The sequence below is a fragment of the Acipenser ruthenus genome, chromosome 3 (assembly GCF_902713425.1).
Source record: "Acipenser ruthenus chromosome 3, fAciRut3.2 maternal haplotype, whole genome shotgun sequence".
In the NCBI taxonomy this organism is placed as follows: Eukaryota; Metazoa; Chordata; class Actinopteri; order Acipenseriformes; family Acipenseridae; genus Acipenser; species Acipenser ruthenus.
In genome coordinates, this window is record NC_081191.1 from 19365987 (window position 1) to 19387221 (window position 21235).

At 38.3% G+C, this 21235-nt stretch overlaps 1 long non-coding RNA gene across 1 annotated transcript; it reads right to left on the reverse strand.

Annotated features, from left to right (window-relative positions):
* Nucleotides 1–1428: 1428 nt before the first annotated feature.
* Nucleotides 1429–2556, reverse strand: LOC131732404 (uncharacterized). The gene is made up of 3 exons (XR_009325514.1): nt 2473–2556; nt 2242–2364; nt 1429–2123 (listed from the first exon to the last, which is right to left on the reverse strand). It is a non-coding gene; the product is annotated as an uncharacterized LOC131732404 (long non-coding RNA).
* Nucleotides 2557–21235: the final 18679 nt, after the last annotated feature.

Sequence of the window (21235 nt, forward strand, 5' to 3'; positions counted from 1 at the left end):
CCGGGGCTTTGTCGGGTCACATTTATAGAGAGAATAGCACCTTGTACAAAGTTTTAAAATGTCACACATAGAAACCTGTTTTTCACTGTTGGCTTTATCTCGGAGAATCTTATGCTCATCATAACAGAGCTGCGATCGACAATAACGATTGCAGTCATTACATTTTACCTTTACAGGTGTCTCGCTGTTACAGGCTGGTGAAAAACACACATTACAGTGTCCTTCACAGCGATGTCCAAATCGGTTACTGTAGGCTGTGTAACAGTAATTACATAGATAGGCAACACCCAGAAAACCTTTCAAGTTAACAATACCATAGAAATGATTCTCATGAAGAAACAGAAATACAGTTTTGTTTTTTGCTCGAGTATCTGTTTGATGTTTCAGGAACACATCCTTTTGAGGACATCTGTACCACACCACAATTTTAACATCTAGGACCTGTTCAAATTTATCTATGTCTACAAACGAAACCATTTGATGTTCACTTAATCCCACACTCTGTTGAAGTTTTAAAGCCTCAGCCATACACGTATCATTGGCCTCCCTAAATTCTGGAAATAACAAGCTCAGAACGCTGTAGGCAAAACATAATTGATTGTCTCTGTTGTAACATATAATCAGATGCTTGGCTTTTTTTCTAATAAGCTCACTTTTCATTAAGGTCTGCAAACCTCTCCTAACACCACCTCCTTCTGGACACCTAACAACCTGGACAATCAACATCAAAGAGTCATCAGCTAAAATTTCACTATGACTTTGAAGGAGAGCTTCAATCTGACTGAGAAAATCGTCTAGACTTAAATTGTCTCCAGTCATTTTTACATACACTGGTATATCTAAGGATCCTGCTCGTAATTCAAGCTGAACTACGTCTGCAGGTCTTAGCGTTCTAGAAACCTCACTCAACATATTCTCTAACGTTTCATGCAGCACAGTAAAAACTTCAGCGTAGGAATCCAGATCATACAGATGTGTAAAGTTAAGAGATTGCTTCAATTCGAAATTGTTAAACATATGTCTATGTCTACGCTGTACACATGCCCCCCCAATTCTACCACCGTCACTATCACTAGGGTCCTGTAAACCAGAAGGACCCGCCACTTGATCATCATGTATTACTCCACCCCCCGGGACTTTTATGCTAAAAGAATCATCAAGGCAACCCCCTTCGTTTAAGCCTCCCCCTATTTGTTTTTCCATAGCACCTACACTCTCTAGAGTATCATGATTCTCTCTATACATTTCATGCAAAAGCATATCCAAAGAGTCAAAATTGATCTGAGTCAATTTAGCATCATTAACAAACCCTGGGCCCTGGGAATTATTGATGTCGGTATTAGTGGAGTTGTCATTTATAGGGGGAGAAACTGTAGAAATTTCATCAATCAGAGCCCTGATTGACGGTAAAATATCGGCGTTATAATTTAAATCATTTAGTAGTTTGTCTAGATAGTCAAAATTCTCAAAACCGTTTAAATTTTGGGGGTGAACAGTGTGTGGTATGCAACAGGGGTCTGGAGACATACTATGTGTATGGGAACCTATTGAGGGAACAGAATTTAAGGTATTTCGGGGGACGCTTCTAGAATTAAACACAGAATTTGACACAGTTTGACTCGGATCAATTGAACCCTTTTTATTTTTTCGAACACCATTCACAGCCTCATCATTGTCAGAATCATCAACAGTAATTTCAATGTGTTTCCTTTTACATGTTTTTTTGCGATGTGGTTCCATTGTAGCTCTACAAATACACTGTTACTGTTTTAAGAAACCCAGCGTTTTCAATAGGGTAATTAATGTAAGTATATTCTGAGACACTTCAGGGTCAGAAACGAGGGCCCTTATAGCGGGGTGTCTGTAAATGATCTGCTCTATAGTCAGATGTACATGTTTCAATAGCTCAGAGCTGTGATACCTAACAGTAGTTGAAGTTGAGGGGCGCGTCGGTTTTAGCCTTTGTGATACTTTGGAGACGGTGGGGGTGCCTCTTGATTGTAGCGAAGTATGAAACCTTTCGGAAAATTTACGCGGCCTTTTAGACTTTGGGTCTCTGCTGAAGGAGGTGTCGTCCTCGGAAGATTCACTTTCCACAAGAAGTGTACGTCTAGTGGGCCGTTCTAAATGAAAATATGCCAAAATATACAATCAGCCCAAAATGCCTTAACAGATGTTTGAAATATTTAACACACTTTAAAAAAAAAAAAAAAAAAAAAACTTCATTTTAAATACACTTACTTTTGAGAGGTCTTTTTGCAGATTTTTGAGGTTTATTGTGAGGCTCCAAGGGGGTATACGCCTGTATAACCTGTCCCTCCTCCGAAGTACAGGCCACGTCGTTCCTTTCGGCTTTTTCAAGATCTAAAATAATAAACGGTTGAATATGAATGTTTTAACCTACAAATAATTAATATTATGAAAAACGCTCAAACATATTTTATTAATCTATAAAAACAATACGGTTAATACTTTTAGACAATTCGGAGTCTGACGCTAGGTCGCTGAATGATGTCTTGAAGTACTGTTCCAAAAGCTCAGAATCTTCAATATATTCAGCTTCTAAAAACAGAATGAATCAGTTATGTTTTTAAAAGGAAATCATAATAAGATAAAAAATAATGTCTAACATGTAATATCATTCATGCACTATATATATATATATATATATATATATATATATATATATATATATATATATCATAAGTACATTTATGTATTTGTTATTAATAAAACAAACAGACAAATATGTCTACTAATTTACTCACTTTCCCGCGTTTCTGGTATCACTGAGAAATTATTTAAAAAGTCCTCAGGCACGATTAGATCGCATGGTAGCTCAAGGGAAATGCTATGACCCGGGATTGTATCTGCAATTTAAATGGAGGTAATTATAGTTTGACCAGAAAAAAAAAAAAAAATAAATAAAAAAAATAAATAAATAAATTAAAAAAACATCGCAATATTTTGGTTTAGCAAATGAAAAAACTCACCATTCTGACTCTCCAAAAAACATGTTGGGGACAATGGAATGATTATAGGTGAGAGGGGAATGAGCATAGGAGGCTGCTCAATTACTTCCTCCTGATGTGAAATTAAATGTTCTTCAATAAATTCCTGGATATCTGTAAAAATGAAAATATATAATTTTAAATAATATTAATGACCCCATAAAATAAAATACATGCCTAAAATTCACCGTGTTAAAATGTGTATTTATAGTGATCATATATCTGAGTTACATGTCTCATCTTAACTCTTAAAATAAAACCAGCATCACATCCATACCGCACATAGGGCCTCATTCCTAAACAGTAATAACAAAAATAAACAGCGTTTCAAACATTTTACAGTACATAAACCTAACCGCCATTTTTAAAAACAGACCGCGCAACAAAAAAGAGAACACCGATTACCTTACATCAGACACGCCGCACAGTGATCGCACAAACAGAAATAAACAGCGTTTCAAACATTTTACAGTACATTTACCTAACCGCCATTTTTAAAAACAGACCGCGCAACCAAAAGAGAACACCGATTACCTTACATCAGACACGCCGCACAGTGATCGCTCAAACAGAAATAAACAGCGTTTCAAACATTTTACAGTACATTTACCTAACCGCCATTTTTAAAAACAGACCGCGCAACCAAAAGAGAACACCGATTACCTTACATCAGACACGCCGCACAGTGATCGCTCAAACAGAAATAAACAGCGTTTCAAACATTTTACAGTACATTTACCTAACCGCCATTTTTAAAAACAGACCGCGCACCAAAAAGAGAACACCGATTACCTTACATCAGACACGCCGCACAGTGATCGCACAAACAGAAATAAACAGCGTTTCAAACATTTTACAGTACATTTACCTAACCGCCATTTTTAAAAACAGACCGCGCAACCAAAAGAGAACACCGATTACCTTACATCAGACACGCCGCACAGTGATCGCTCAAACAGAAATAAACAGCGTTTCAAACATTTTACAGTACATTTACCTAACCGCCATTTTTAAAAACAGACCGCGCAACCAAAAGAGAACACCGATTACCTTACATCAGACACGCCGCACAGTGATCGCACAAACAGAAATAAACAGCGTTTCAAACATTTTACAGTACATTTACCTAACCGCCATTTTTAAAAACAGACCGCGCAACCAAAAGAGAACACCGATTACCTTACATCAGACACGCCGCACAGTGATCGCTCAAACAGAAATAAACAGCGTTTCAAACATTTTACAGTACATTTACCTAACCGCCATTTTTAAAAACAGACCGCGCAACCAAAAGAGAACACCGATTACCTTACATCAGACACGCCGCACAGTGATCGCTCAAACAGAAATAAACAGCGTTTCAAACATTTTACAGTACATTTACCTAACCGCCATTTTTAAAAACAGACCGCGCAACCAAAAGAGAACACCGATTACCTTACATCAGACACGCCGCACAGTGATCGCACAAACAGAAATAAACAGCGTTTCAAACATTTTACAGTACATTTACCTAACCGCCATTTTTAAAAACAGACCGCGCAACCAAAAGAGAACACCGATTACCTTACATCAGACACGCAGCACAGTGATCGCTCAAACAGAAATAAACAGCGTTTCAAACATTAAACATAGGACTTACCGTTTAGATCCTCATTGTTGTGTCTTGATTCTCCGTCCATTTAGCTGAAGTGGTTCTTACGGGATAAGGTATCTTGAGAGGAAGCGTCCTTTCCAGAAGTGTAATACATAGCTATGTATGTGAACGATTTATACTCTCAAAGATCGCGGTAAATGCTTTTGTAACGACAGGGGGCCGGATCAGGAAAAACTATCCTATGGGAGATAAACACGACACCTGAGCGCTACCTATACAACGCGGCGCCTCAACCCCCCCCCCCCCCCCTCCTCCCCTCCCCTCTTCTCAAATCACGGCATCCATGTCCTCATCTGTAATGCCGTTTTCCAAAACTAACCGTCATATTCTGAATATTATGCATAAATTATGTTTTATTGTGCTTAAATTACGTTTTTATTGGTATGCCGTTAATAAACATGAATTGGTGAAGCATATACATATACTTGTATGTTTTGTTTTATAGTTAAAACGTTGGCTTAGTTAATTTTCTTTACTCAGTATTACATGCAGAAAATATTCTCGTTCGTTTTGTAAAAGACTTTATACAATGTGTTTTATAACACGATTCATTTTAGATACACGTAAAGGAGCATTACAACAGGTTCGGGTTAACAATCGCCGTTTTTTTTTAAAAGAAAACATAATGTTGTACTATGCTCACATATAGTTTTTAAATCTAAATCAGTAAAATCGTGTTAATGATTGGCACGATCGTCAGAATAGTTTGACCGTGTATGAGAAGTTATTGGAGATTATCCTGAAGGCATGCTATTCAAAAATGGGCTTTGATAAAGCACTTAAATAGGTTCTCTTATTTTATTTGCAATATAACACAGAATTTTCTCTTATTTTATTTTCTAATCGTTATAAATATAACCAGTTTGAAATACCAGGAGTCTTATTGCCCATAGCAGACTACATGACGCCGCTGTGATCAGCGACCCTTGTTTCTCCGCGGGGTGTCTTCCTCTAACATCTGCTATCTGTACTTTTAATACATCAGGGGCTCCACTCTGCTCCTAACGTGTAAAATTGAATAAAAAATATTTATCCCCTATATATATATATATATATATATATAGATATATATATATGTTCACATTGAGATAACATCGTGCTTTCCAACATACAGCCATACAGCCATCCTAAGTCTGATATGTTAAAGAATTAGACTAAATGGGGCCACGATTCTCTCCTCACAAATGATTTTCGGTTTTTTCAGACAAACCGTAACCCTTGTTCCTTAAGACATGTTTAACTCTGTTTTATTCATGTACATAAGTGTTTAATTTTCACTCATTTGTTTCCTATAGATTCATTATTTTTTGTTTTATTCAGTTATATGCAATTCCCTAAGTTTTATTGGTACGGAGCGAATAATAAAGCATATACTCATACCTGTATGTTTGTTTATAGGTGAACGTGTGCTTAGTTAAATATACTTTCTTTACGCGGTATTACAGGCGTAAAATGTTCATGCAATATATTTTTAATACGTCTTTCATTTGTGCATTTTTAATTTTACTAGCGTCAGGATAAAAAGGCTCTCATTTATCTTTTTAAATAAGCATACAAACAACCAAACACGCATAAACAGTTTTTATTTATAGAATTGATTCCAGGTTTTAATCTTAACAGATGTATGCACTTTTAATCTTAACAGAAGTATAAAGACGGTATATTCATTTGAAATAGTCCTAGAACGGTCTACCATGCTGAGACCAAACCTTAAGGCATTACAAATCACACGTTTCACAAGCCTTCTCTGCAGGGGACCTTCCTCTAACAAATAGGTATCTGTGCTTTTTATTACATCGAGACGCTTGTCTGTTCATAGCGGGTGGTTAAGGGTCTGTGAGTGTCTGTGTCTGTGGGGGCTGGGGGAGGACCCCATGCCTGTGGTCATGTGCGCGTGCATGTAAGTGTACCTATAGGACGGTGTGCGCATGTTCTAAGCCCAAAGGATCCGCCCCCTATTTAAGTCACAGAGCGAGTTTGCAGTCATTCTTCTGCTAAAGTTTGATGAGTGCGGTTGGTTGCGGTTGTCTGCGAGGGAAAGAATTCACACTGTACTTAAGCGTTTGTCCTGGGGAGTTTTTATTGAAAACGGTAAGAGACAGAGAGAGAGAGAGAAAGAGCTTTTTTCAGAACTTGTCCTCGGGTAGATTTTGTTTTGTTTTTTGTTCTTTTTTTTATAAATATTTAATTTAATATCTGTTTTATTTTGTTTAGCGATACACTTTTAAAACGACTAACGCTCAAGTTGTACAGTTATTTATATATGTAATAAATTGTTTTCTGCATTTTTCTATTGCTTTTGTGATACGCTGTTTTAAACTTTCTCCTGTTTCATCTATTGGATTCTGGATGTGTAAATATCTTTTGCTTTTAACGGTGCCTAGTAAAACATATGTATACGCCACACATATCAAAATGTAAAATCACAGCACCTCGTACTCAGATTTCTGTGTGTGTGTGAAATGTTTAAATGCTTTTAAAATGGCTAAGTAGTTGTGTTCTTTTTTTTTTTTGCTTTTTGCTTTTTGCTTTTTGCTTTTAATACCCTCTTTTAAACTTTCTCCATTTTCATTAAGTGTCTTATGTAAAAATACTAAGACTTTAATGTTGTCTGCACCAAGCACAAGTTAACATAAGCATTTATAAAACTTGGGTAACCCTCTATCCCCTGATTACATAAATAACATATTAAACACTGATTTTTGTACATTTCTTATAAAAGACGTGCAATAAGTTTATAGGCATATATAAGCCTATATTCAATAAGCATATCTGTCTTGTAACAACCATAAAATCCACGGCCCCTCATTATATATTCATAAATTCATAAATCCACACCCCCTCATTATATATTCATAAATTCATACCTATAAGGTCAAAAAAAAAAAAAAGTCAAAAGGGTCATAAATTAGACTTTTGACATAAGCTATAGTACTATTACTACTTATATATATATATATATATATATATATATATATATATATATATATATATATATATTGCTTCACTGAAATATTAGCAGAAATTCCCTAAGATTTTTTTCTCTCTACATATCTACTTGAATAACCTGATATATATTGTTTCTTCCAGTACAGTAATTGATTAACAATTTGAGATTTATAGACTTGGTGCTTCTCATTTATATTTTAATTAAGGTTTAAAATGTAAGTAGAGTAGTAAAAAAAAAAAAAACAATGAGCTGAGTGGAAATGGAACTATTATCTTAAACAAATCAGGTATTTTCGAGTGATGCATATCATAATTCATCAACCATTGAGTATCCTATTATACACAATTGCAAAATGCTCATTTTAACAGAGTTAATTCCCTTTGGTGAAATTGGCTTGTCTACTCCAAAATAAATGTTCATATTAATTCAGTAAAACCATTTGGATTACTCCAAAGGACTACTCTAAAATTAACAATTTTAATTTCCATAGATTTTATGATTGAACTGCTTTATATTCTTTGTTAAGGTTAAGTGCTCACCAAACAGTTACACAATTTTTTTTCTTTTTTTTTTTTTTTTTTTTTTTTACAAAAATAGTAAGGCTTTCAGGAGATCAGCAAAGATTCAAGACATGCTATAAATAATTTAGATTCAGATTTAATATCAATGTTCACGTTTCCAGGAGCAACAGCTTCAGTTGGAATGCTTGGGGAAATGTCTTATCAGGACCCATAGGTTTGTTCTTGGAGGTTATTTTTTCATGGGCTAGACTGCATCTGGCGAGAGGCGAGAGGGGTTTATAAACTTTAGTAAAGCTTAGAGCTAGGTAATACAGTACTTGATACTGCAGTCCTCCATAGGTTAATGGTCAGTTGCTGCGGAAACTTTTTTTTTTTAAATCATGCGTCAACTGCAATTGTAAAGAATCCTAGAAGAACCGCCAGGTGGCATATTTTTCTTTAGAACTGAAAAAAACCTGGCTGTTTCAAAACATGTAACTGAAGCAAACTCTTTGATACTGAAAAAAGAATATACAGACGTGCTCAAATTTGTTGGTACCCTTACAGCTCATTGAAATAATGCTTCATTCCTCCTGAAAAGTGATGAAATTAAAAGCTATTTTATCATGTATACTTGCATGCCTTTGGTATGTCATAGAATAAAGCAAAGAAGCTGTGAAAAGAGATGAATTATTGTTTATTCTGCAAAGATATTCTAAAATGGCCTGGACACATTTGTTGGTACCCCTTAGAAAAGATAATAAATAATTGGATTATAGTAATATTTAAAACTAATTAGTTTCTTTAATTAGTATCACACATGTCTCCAATCTTGTAATCAGTCATTCAGCCTATTTAAATGGAGAAAAGTAGTCACTGTGCTGTTTGGTATCATTGTGTGCACCACACTGAACATGGACCAGAGAAAGCAAAGGAGAGAGTTGTCTGAGGAGATCAGAAAGAAAATAAAAGACAAGCATAGTAAAGGTAAAGGCTACAAGACCATCTCCAAGCAGCTTGATGTTCCTGTGACAACAGTTGCAAATATTATTAAGAAGTTTAAGGTCCATGGAACTGTAGCCAACCTCCCTGGGCGCGGCCGCAAGAGGAAAATAGACCCCAGAATGATAGTGCGAATGGTAGAAAAAGAGCCAAAGATAACTGCCAAAGAGATACAAGCTGAACTCCAAGGTGAAGGTATGTCAGTTTCTGATCGCACCATCCGTCGCTTTTTGAGCGAAAGTGGGCTCCATGGAAGAAGACCCAGGAGGACTCCACTTTTGAAAGAAAAACATAAAAAAGCCAGACTGGAATTTGCTAAAATGCATATTGACAAGCCACAATCCTTCTGGGAGAATGTCCTTTGGACAGATGAGTCAAAACTGGAGTTTTTGGCAAGTCACATCAGCTCTATGTTCACAGACGAAAAAATGAAGCTTTCAAAGAAAAGAACACCATACCTACAGTAAAACATGGAGGAGGCTCGGTTATGTTTTGGGGCTGCTTTGCTGCGCCTGGCACAGGGTGCCTTGAATCTGTGCAGCGCACAATGAAATCTCAAGACTATCAAGGCATTCTGGAGCGAAACGTACTGCCCAGTGTCAGAAAGCTCTGTCTCAGTCGCAGGTCATGGGTCCTCCAACAGGATAATGACCCAAAACACACAGCTAAAAGCACCCAAGAATGGATAAGAACAAAACATTGGACTATTCTGAAGTGGCCTTCTATGAGTCCTGATCTGAATCCTATCGAACATCTATGGAAAGAGCTGAAACTTGCAGTCTGGAGAAGGCACCCATCAAACCTGAGACAGCTGGAGCAGTTTGCTCAGGAAGAGTGGGTCAAACTACCTGTTAACAGGTGCAGAAGTCTCACTGAGAGCTACAGAAAACATTTTATTGCAGTGATTGCCTCTAAAGGTTGTGCAACAAAATATTAGGTTAGCGGTCCCATCATTTTTGTCCATGCCATTTTCATTTGTTTTATTATTTACAATATTATGTTGAATAAAAAATCAAAAGCAAAGTCTGATTTCTATTAACCCTTTGCGGTCCATTGTCGGACTGGGTCCGACATTGCAATTATTCCTCACAGGTCCTTTGTCGGACTGGGTCCGACATCATTATAGCAACGCAATAAACGGGTGTTTAGTCGTTTTTTCTCCGGAAAAAGCCGAGAAAACCATTCAATTGCCGAGTGGTAGCGACAGGAGCCGAGACAAGTCGGAAAAAAAAAAAAAAAAAAAAAAAGGCGTATTTCATGAATAGTCATACATGGTATCAGGTATCAGATAATGGGCGTCCATAATAAACAAGCTGGCTAAGTGCGTCAGCGCACTGAGACTATCATGGACATTTGCAGAGCTTTTTTCAGATGTTATAGTAATAAAATAATGACTTTGATCGCATTATTGAGGAGTTTGGTGATAAAACGAGTGATCTGGAGATGATCGATCGGTATGTACGACTATTATTATTATTATTATTTATTTCTTACACAGCTGAACGCTATAGCAAACAAAAGGCTGGGGAGGGGCTGGAGATGCCTAGTGTGTGCTTTGTTGATATGCAGGGCCATTTAAACCCGTTTGACTGTGAAAAAAAATACTTTTAAACAGCGCGTATAAAATTAACTGCGCGTGTGAAAATTAATTATTCCTGGCGTGCCTGACGCGCGATTAATAAATGGACCGCAAAGGGTTAAATATGGAATAAACAATGGTGGATGCCAATTACTTTTGTCAGTTTCAAGTTATTTCAGAGAAAATTGTGCATTCTTCGTTTTTTGTGGAGGGGTACCAACAATTTTGAGCACATCTGTATATAGAGTGCTCCTCCTTTATAACGCTGTAGTCGGGAGTCATAATTAAGAGACTGTGCTGTTTGTGTTTCGCCTTATAACGAGAATACTAGCGCAGTATAAAGGGCCACCTTATAAAGGGGGAGCACTGTGTGTGTGTGTGTGTGTGTGTATATATATATATATATATATATATATATATATATATATATATATATATATATATACACTGATGCACAAGAGAAACACAACACTCAGGTCTAATGGATTTAATCAAATATTTTAAACATAGATATCAAACAGAATCACAGAAAATGTGAACAAAACTACAGATCAAAGAATCATGACAAGTTTTCCATCGCTCTTCCTGTGCAGCTGCAGCCAGCTAGCGAAGGTTGGCTGGTCGCGGTTGCCCCACCGGTTGGCTTGAACAATGCAACAGTCAGCATAACAGTCCTGGGCCGGTGTGGTGACTCTCTGCCTTCCAGGACGTGGCCTGTCCCTCACAGAGCTGGTTTCCTGGTTTCTCTGGACTAGTCTGCTGATTGTTGAAGCAGAACATCTCATTCTCCGGGTAACTTCTCTCCCAGACAGGCCGCCTTCAATCATGCCGATAGCAACCAGGCGATTACTCAAGGCGATTACTCAAGTGGGGCATGGTCGTATCTTCAGCTGTTCTTGCGTTAATTAAAATCATGTCTTTTCGAATGACTATTTATACCGATTTTTAATGAACTCATTTTGGCAATTTTAACTCAACTCAAATACCAAACACTGAGCACCTGGCATTTTTATGAAATCACATGACTTGAGCTCAGTATTTTCTTATCCCAAGGAACAATACTACTCAAACAATCAAAAAACCTATCTGCTGACTATTTAAAATGTAAATAACATTATGTATGTGCCAATGAGCTATTGATGTAAAACTTAGACTGTTGTGTTTTCATTGTGCATCAATATATATATATATATATATATATATATATATATATATATATATATATATATATATATATATATATACAGTACTGTGCAAAAGTTTTAGGCAGGTATGAAAAAATGCTGTAAAGTAAGAATGCTTTCAAAAATAGACATGTTAATAGATTATATGTATCAATTAACTAAATGCAAAGTGAGTGAACAGAAGAAAAATCTAAATCAAATCCATATTTGGTGTGACCACCCTTTGCCTTCAAAACAGCATCAATTCTTCTAGGTACACTTGCACAAAGTCAGGGATTTTGTAGGCATATAGTCAGGTGTATGATTAAACAATTATACCAAACAGGTGCTAATGATCATCAATTCAATATGTAGGTTGAAACACAATCATTAACTGAAACAGAAACAGCTGTGTAGGAGGAATAAAACTGGGTGAGGAACAGCCAAACTCAGCTAACAAGGTGAGGTTGCTGAAGACAGTTTACTGTCAAAAGTCATACACCATGGCAAGACTGAGCACAGCAACAAGACACAAGGTAGTTCTACTGCATCAGCAAGGTCTCTCCCAGGCAGAAATTTCAAGGCAGACAGGGGTTTCCAGATGTGCTGTCCAAGCTCTTTTGAAGAAGCACAAAGAAACGGGCAACGTTGAGGACCGTAGACGCAGTGGTCGGCCAAGGAAACTTACTGCAGCAGATGAAAGAGACATCATGCTTAGTTCCCTTCACAATCGGAAGATGTCCAGCAGTGCCATCAGCTCAGAATTGGCAGAAAACAGTGGACCCTGGTACACCCATCTACTGTCCGGAGAAGTCTGGTCAGAAGTGGCCTTCATGGAAGACTTGCGGCCAAAAAGCCATACCTCCGACGTGGAAACAAGGCCAAGCGACTCAACTATGCACGAAAACACAGGAACTGGGGTGCAGAAAAATGGCAGCAGGTGCTCTGGACTGATGAGTCAAAATTGGAAATATTTGGCTGTAGCAGAAGGCAGTTTGTTCGCCGAAGGGCTGGAGAGCGGTACACGAATGAGTGTCTGCAGGCAACAGTGAAGCATGGTGGAGGTTCCTTGCAAGTTTGGGGCTGCATTTCTGCAAATGGAGTTGGGGATTTGGTCAGAATTAATGGTCTCCTCAATGCTGAGAAGTACAGGCAGATACTTATCCATCATGCAATACCATCAGGGAGGCATCTGATTGGTCCCAAATTTATTCTGCAGCATGACAACGACCCGAAACATACAGCGAAAGTCATTAAGAACTATCTTCAGCGTAAAGAAGAACAAGGAGTCCTGGAAGTGATGGTATGACCCCCACAGAGCCCTGATCTCAACATCATCGAGTCTGTCTGGGATTACATGAAGAGAGAGAAGCAACTGAGGCTGCCTAAATCCACAGAAGAACTGTGGTTAGTTCTCCAAGATGTTTGGGCCAACCTACCTGCCAAGTTCCTTCAAAAACTGTGTGCAAGTGTACCTAGAAGAATTGATGCTGTTTTGAAGGCAAAGGGTGGTCACACCAAATATTGATTTGATGTAGGTTTTTCTTCTGTTCACTCACTTTGCATTTTGTTAATTGATAAATATAAACTATTAACATGTCTATTTTTGAAAGCATTCTTACTTTACAGCATTTTTTCACACCTGCCTAAAACTTTTGCACAGTACTGTATATATATAATTGCATGAGCTGGGGACCGGTGTGAGGTCATGCACATAACTGGAGTATGCTCATAACAGGAGTGAGGGAATACAATGGGATGCAGTGGGCAGGTTAAGTTACTGAGGCCCCAGTTAAACAGATCCGCATTTTTTGTGTCTTTCTTGCCTGCTTTTACACTGTCATGCCATTGCTATGCACTCTACATCACTGCTATTGCTGAAATGCTCAACTTTTTTTTTTTTTTTTAATACTCAAACATTTTTTTGAATTATGTAATTATCCAAATTAAAATGCAATGTACAATGGACTTCAGGACCACACAGCTTCAAGCAATTAAGCAAATTATGCATTTATTCGATATGCATTTAATCATGCAAACATAGAAAATGATGCAATAAAAAACGGGACCAGCTGCATGCTATGCAATTAAGCTATTTGTGCAATTATATGCAAATAAATGGAGTCGACTGAGTGTATATATACAGACGTGCTCAAATTTGTTGGTACCCTTACAGCTCATTGAAATAATACTTCATTCCTCCTGAAAAGTGATGAAATTAAAAGCTATTTTATCATGTATACTTGCATGCCTTGCATGCATGGTATGTCATAGAATAAAGCAAAGAAGCTGTGAAAAGAGATGAATTATTGTTTATTCTGCAAAGATATTCTAAAATGGCCTTGACACATTTGTTGGTACCCCTTAGAAAAGATAATAAATAATTGGATTATAGTAATATTTAAAACTAATTAGTTTCTTTAATTAGTATCACACATGTCTCCAATCTTGTGATCAGTCATTCAGCCTATTTAAATGGAGAAAAGTAGTCACTGTGCTGTTTGGTATCATTGTGTGCACCACACTGAACATGGACCAGAGAAAGCAAAGGAGAGAGTTGTCTGAGGAGATCAGAAAGAAAATAAAAGACAAGCATAGTAAAGGTAAAGGCTACAAGACCATCTCCAAGCAGCTTGATGTTCCTGTGACAACAGTTGCAAATATTATTAAGAAGTTTAAGGTCCATGGAACTGTAGCCAACCTCCCTGGGCGCGGCCGCAAGAGGAAAATCGACCCCAGAATGAACAGAATGATAGTGCGAATGGTAGAAAAAGAGCCAAGGATAACTGCCAAAGAGATACAAGCTGAACTCCAAGGTGAAGGTACGTCATTTTCTGATCGCACCATCCGTCGCTTTTTGAGCGAAAGTGGGCTCCATGGAAGAAGACCCAGGAGGACTCCACTTTTGAAAGAAAAACATAAAAAAGCCAGACTGGAATTTGCTAAAATGCATATTGACAAGCCACAATCCTTCTGGGAGAATGTCCTTTGGACAGATGAGTCAAAACTGGAGCTTTTTGGCAAGTCACATCAGCTCTATGTTCACAGACGAAAAAATGAAGCTTTCAAAGAAAAGAACACCATACCTACAGTGAAACATGGAGGAGGCTCGGTTATGTTTTGGGGCTGCTTTGCTGCGCCTGGCACAGGGTGCCTTGAATCTGTGCAGGGCACAATGAAATCTCAAGACTATCAAGGCATTCTGGAGCGAAACGTACTGCCCAGTGTCAGAAAGCTCTGTCTCAGTCGCAGGTCATGGGTCCTCCAACAGGATAATGACCCAAAACACATAGCTAAAAGCACCCAAGAATGGATAAGAACAAAGTGGCCTTCTATGAGTCCTGATCTGAATCCTATCGAACATCTATGGAAAGAGCTGAAACTTGCAGTCTGGAGAAGGCACCCATCAAACCTGAGACAGCTGGAGCAGTTTGCTCAGGAAGAGTGGGCCAAATTACCTGTTAACAGGTGCAGAAGTCTCATTGAGAGCTACAAAAAACGTTTGATTGCAGTGATTGCCTCTAAAGGTTGTGCAACAAAATATTAGGTTAGCGGTCCCATCATTTTTGTCCATGCCATTTTCATTTGTTTTCTTATTTACAATATTATGTTGAATAAAAAATCAAAAGCAAAGTCTGATTTCTATTAAATATGGAATAAACAATGGTGGATGCCAATTACTTTTGTCGGTTTCAAGTTATTTCAGAGAAAATTGTGCATTCTTCGTTTTTTGTGGAGGGGTACCAACAAATTTGAGCACGTCTGTATATATATATATTGTGGTGGCAGCAGTGTGGCGTAGTGGTTAGGGCTCTGGACTCTTGACTGGAGGGTTGTGGGTTCAATCCCTGGTAGGGGACACTGCTGCTGTACCCTTGAGCAAGGTACTTTACCTAAATTGCTCCAGTAAAAACCCAACTGTATAAATGGGTAATTGTATGTAAAAATAATGTGATATCTTGTAACAATTGTAAGTCGCCCTGGATAAGGACGTCTGCTAAGAAATAAATAATAATAATAATAATATATTATATTGATTGGTGGGAGAAAGAAATGGCGACAATTGCTTAAAACCTAAATGTAACATAAAAGCAACATAAGATTTAGTCTTACTTTGGCTAAAAACAGGATTTACATTATCATGACCAAGATTTAGGATCATTAAATGATGACAACAAGTTTGTATTTTTACAAGAAGGTATTATTATTATGTTATAATTCCTATCGTGAGATCAGTGCTGTTTTGTAGCATACAAGTACTTTCTTTTTTTTTTTATTACATTGCTATTATCATGTAGGGTTGCCTTAAATAGCTAAGCTTGTACAAAATGTGAGGCTCCTGGGGAGTGGGGTTGGGAGTATATAGTCTTGTTTCAAGTAGCCTAAAATTCCAAGTTCAAATTTCATGCTGTGGTTTAATTCATCTTTGTATTTCTACATAACAATCTGCCTACCTATGCATCCAGTATATGCATGCTTTGTTCTTGTTTTTCTGAACTTTGGATTTGAAATATATACCCAAAGTTATATATCAAAGTTAGTATATTCAAAAGTTAGTGCAGTATACGAGTACACCTATGCTACTACGACTGCTAATAATAATAATAATAATAATAATAATAATAATAATAATAATAATAATAATAATAATAATAATAATGTGTGCATTGTTATTAATCCCCATCATCATTTGTTTACCAGTCAATTTATTTAAAATATGATTTAAAAAATAAATAAAATAAAAACCTCTGTGAACCATTTATTGTTAAACTGTTAGTGTTTTTTGAATTTCTATCTGAGAGAAATTGATGCATTTTAATATTGTACTATTACTTGTATATACAAAACATATTGCACGCTGGAATAAAGACACATATGGTCAGGAATAAAACTAGTTGTGTTCCGGGGCAGGGGTAGCAACCCTGGTCCTGGAGTGCCACAGACAATTCTGGTTTATGTTTTAACCAAGCCCTAATTGATTCAATGATTGGCTTAATTGGTCAGAATTACCATGTGTTCCAGGTATTTAGCAATTGATGATTAAGAGATACCTACAAAACCTGCAGGATTGTGTCACTCTATGCCTGGCCCTGGAACCTCAATTCATTCTGTAACACCTGTCTTCAAAGCAACAGTGGTGGGGATTAAATCACTTGATACTGTTACTTGTATCCCTGAATATAAATGATGGGGGTTAAAAAGTACTGCATTGGTTATTACAGAATGCAAATGTATAAACAATTTGTATACACGTTTATTCTTTTATTCGTTTATTTTGTACCAGCCATTGTCATTTTTAAATGTTGTATCTGATTTGAATGGAAATATTGCATTTCAACCACGGTATAGAGACACAGGCCTCTGTTCAAAGTGTTGGTCCCAAACATCCTTACCAAGGATTGTCTTCTGACAGATTGTTTTCTGTTTTTGATTAATCAAAGCTTTATTAACACAGTATCTAAGAGTAGTATACAGTATTTATTAAGGTATTGTTTTTTATTTTATTTTATTTTTTATTTATTTATTTCTTAGCAGACGCCCTTATCCAGGGCGACTTACAATCGTAAGCAAATACATTTCAAGTGTTACAATACAAGCAATACAATAAGAGCAAGAAATACAATAACTTTTGTTCAAGTGTGACAAACCACAATTCAATAATACAGCAGATAATAGTGATAGTTACATCAGGATATGATTAAATAGTGATAGTTATATAAGGATATGATTAAATACAAAGTACTACAGGTTAAACACTTGGCAGATTACAGTATTCTGAAGTACAGGATTAAATGCAGTAAGATAGGGGGTAGATAAGAGCAAAATAAAGCACATTTAAATGAAGGGTGATAGTGTCCCAGGATACAAACAGAGGAGTTCTACAGGTGCTGTTTGAAGAGGTGAGTCTTAAGGAGGCGCCGGAATGTGGTCAGGGACTGGGCAGTCCTGACATCTGTAGGAAGGTCATTCCATCACTGCTGAGCAAGGGTGGAGAAGGAGCGGGCTCTGGAGGCAGGGGAGCGTAGCGGAGGTAGAGCCAGTCTTCTAGTGGAGGCAGAGCGGAGAGGTCGAGTGGGGATGTAGGGAGAGATGAGGGTCTGGAGGTAGCTGGGTGCAGTCTGGTCAAGGCATCTGTAGGCTAGTACAAGAGTCTTGAACTGGATGCGAGCGGTGATCGGGAGCCAGTGGAGCAAGTGGAGTAGTGGAGTAGTGTGGGCGAAGCGAGGCAGAGAGAACACCAGGCGGGCAGCAGAGTTCTGGATGAGCTGGAACGGACGGGTGGCGGACGCAGGGAGGCCAGCCAGGAGGGAGTTGCAGTAGTCTAGGCCGGAGAGTACCATGGCCTGGACCAGGAGCTGGGTAGCATAGTTGGTGAGGAAGGGTCGGATTCTTCGGATGTTGCTCAGGAAGAATCGGCAAGTGCGTGCCAGAGTGGAGATGTGCTGGGAATAAGAGAGGCAGGGGTCCAGGGTGACTCCAAGGTTCTTCGCGGAGGAAGAGGGAGAGAGTGTGGTAGATTCCAGAGGAACAGAGATAGAGAGATCAGAGGAGGGGGAGGAGGAGGGAAAGAAAAGGAGGTCAGATTTAGAGAGGTTGAGTTTGAGGTGATGCGAGTGCATCCAGGAGGAAATAGCAGACAGACGGTTAGAGATACGGGAGGAGATGGTGGAGTCAGAGGTGGGGAAGGAAAGGAAAATCTGAGCATCATCAGCATAGAAATGGTATGAGAAACCATAGGATGCGATGAGGGGGCCCAGGGAGCGGGTGTAGAGAAAGAAGAGGAGAGGACCCAAGACTGACCCTTGGGGGACTCAAGTTAAGAGAGGGTGAGGTGTGGAGGTTGCTCCACGCCAGGTTACCTGGTAAGTGCAGTTGGAGAGGTAGGAGGAGAACCAGGCCAGTGCAGTGCCAGAGGTCCCCAGGTCAGCAAGAGATGATAGTAGAATAGAGTGATCAGCAGTGTCAAAGGCAGCAGAGAGGTCGAGGAGAATTAGGACAGAGGAGAGAGGGGCAGCTCGGGCACACTTAAGTGAGTTGGTGACAGACAGGAGGGCGGTTTCAGTGGAGTGAGCAGAGCGGAAGCCAGATTGGAGAGGGTCAAGCAGAGAGTGGTTGGACAGGAAAGCAGAGAGCTGGCGGTGTACAGTCCGCTCGAGGGTTTTGGAGAGAAAGGGTAGGAGGGAGACAGGACAGTAGCTCTGGAGGGAGGTGGGGTCGAGGGTAGGTTTTTTGAGGAGGGGAGTGATAGAGGCTTTTTTGAAGGCAGAGGGAAAGATACCAGAAAGTAGAGAGGTGTTGAGGAGGGAGGAGATGAAGGGGAGTAGAGCAGGAGCAGCAGCTTGAAAGAGGTGAGTGGGGAGGGGGTCCAAGGCACACATGGTGGGTTTGTGACCCTGGAGCAGGGAGGAGAGGTCAGAGTCTGAGAGGGGCAAGATGGTGGAGAAGGAGGGCGAGTTAGTAGGGGATGTAGTGGGTGTAGGGGTTGGAGCAGGAGGGGGTGCGGGGGAGGGAGAGGTGTTAAAGAGTTTGCGGATATCTGAGATTTTAGAAGAGAAGAAGGAGGCAAAGTCATCAGGGGAGATAGAGGAGGGAGGAGGAGGGGGGGAGGGTTTAGGAGGGAGGAGAAGGTAGAGAATAGTTTACGTGGGTTGTTAGTGGAGGCATAGAACTGTTAATTCCTTCATGATATTGAACTTTGGTGTGGATCAGTGCTTTGATGTTATTTGCAGACGGTACACTTAAGATTGATTATTCCCCTGAGGTCTGATCTTAGGTACTTTTACGTGAACTGTGCAACAATAACATGTAAGATGTACACAACCCTGCAATCTAAAATAATACAAGTCATTAGGATTTTAAACTACAGATTTATGAAATCTCTAACATTCTAAAAGTGCATTTCCCCAAAATGTAAATAAACAGTGGGATACATTTTACAGGAAACAGTATAACTGAAATGGGCATTTAAGCAACACAAATTTAAAAATACTATGTTTATAAGCCATATGGGGCTGTAGAACCCATATACTCAAGGTACTAAAACCAGGTAGTAATTATCTTTAATTTAAACAGTGCATACAGTACCTGCATATTTCATCCTTTTGGTAAAAAACAGAACAAAAAAGCTCCTGGTATATCACTTTTATAATAGTACTAATCATTTGCTTTTTATTCAGATGCATCTTCCCAACCCAATAAATACATTTCCTAATGTATGTAAAACAAAACTATAAAACAGCTTGACTCGTAACACTGATAAGGGCATTGGCTGAAACCGTAAATGTGACATTTATATTATTTATAGGCTAAACACTGCTGGATTGAATGTAAGGTTTTTAATAAAAAGTATAAATCTGGGGCTGCCTATTTTTCACCAATACCCAGGAGGTGTTGGGCAGTTCTGAACTGAGATCCACATCGCAATAACAAGATAATAATGTACTTCCAATAAACCACGACAATCATTTCTTTGGCACAGGTGTTGGCAAGGCATAGGCAGGGTTCATACTAAAACTTTTTTTTTCTTCTATAACATAATCATTAAAACTAAATAACAAACATAAAGCTTTATATACAGTATATAAAAAAGAGATGCACATTAATAAGCCCAATAAAACATACTTTTGTACATCTTTTTAACTTAGCCCCCAGTTCTGAATTTAAATCAGCCAAATGCTTCAATGAGAGGTTCCTTTATTAATGTTTCATGTATAACATTGTAACTTAAAATACATTAGGGTGTTAGGCGAGTAATGTATATGGAGGAGTATCTGTAACAAGTGTGAGGATTTGTTTTCCCAAGAAGTACAAGGCATATTACTCCTACTTGTTTTTTTTAGTTCTAGGTTTGCTTGATGTTGGATAATGCAATGCATTCAATCAGACTCATTTAATGAGGCTACAACACTGCTCTGTTTTCCAGTTGTGGTAGTAGGAAAATTGTTCACATTGTTTTTTACATTTTACATTGTGGATGATAAATTGAGATTATTTCATTATTGTTTGATAACCAAGAGAAAGTAACAGTCCAAGTGGATAAAATGCACAATGGTTATCTATAAGTACACTTGTTCAGCTTCCACTCTGAATCAATAATTTCACAGCATGACATGCTGTGCTGTGAATATGAATAGTGTGAGGTTTCTTAATTGAAATTATGCCATGTCATTGCATCTCTGCATCCATCTGACCCCTAAGGGCCAGTCCCAGGTATGAAAATCAGTCATTTTTTCGAGTGTATTCTCTGTTTTCCAGTCATCTTGTGAGAGTTTGAGAGATGACACACAACTGAGCCTGATTTACTTGTTGCCTGGTAATTTTTCCACTTATACATTCCAAGTGAACCTTACAGTTGGAATGACTGTTCAGCTTT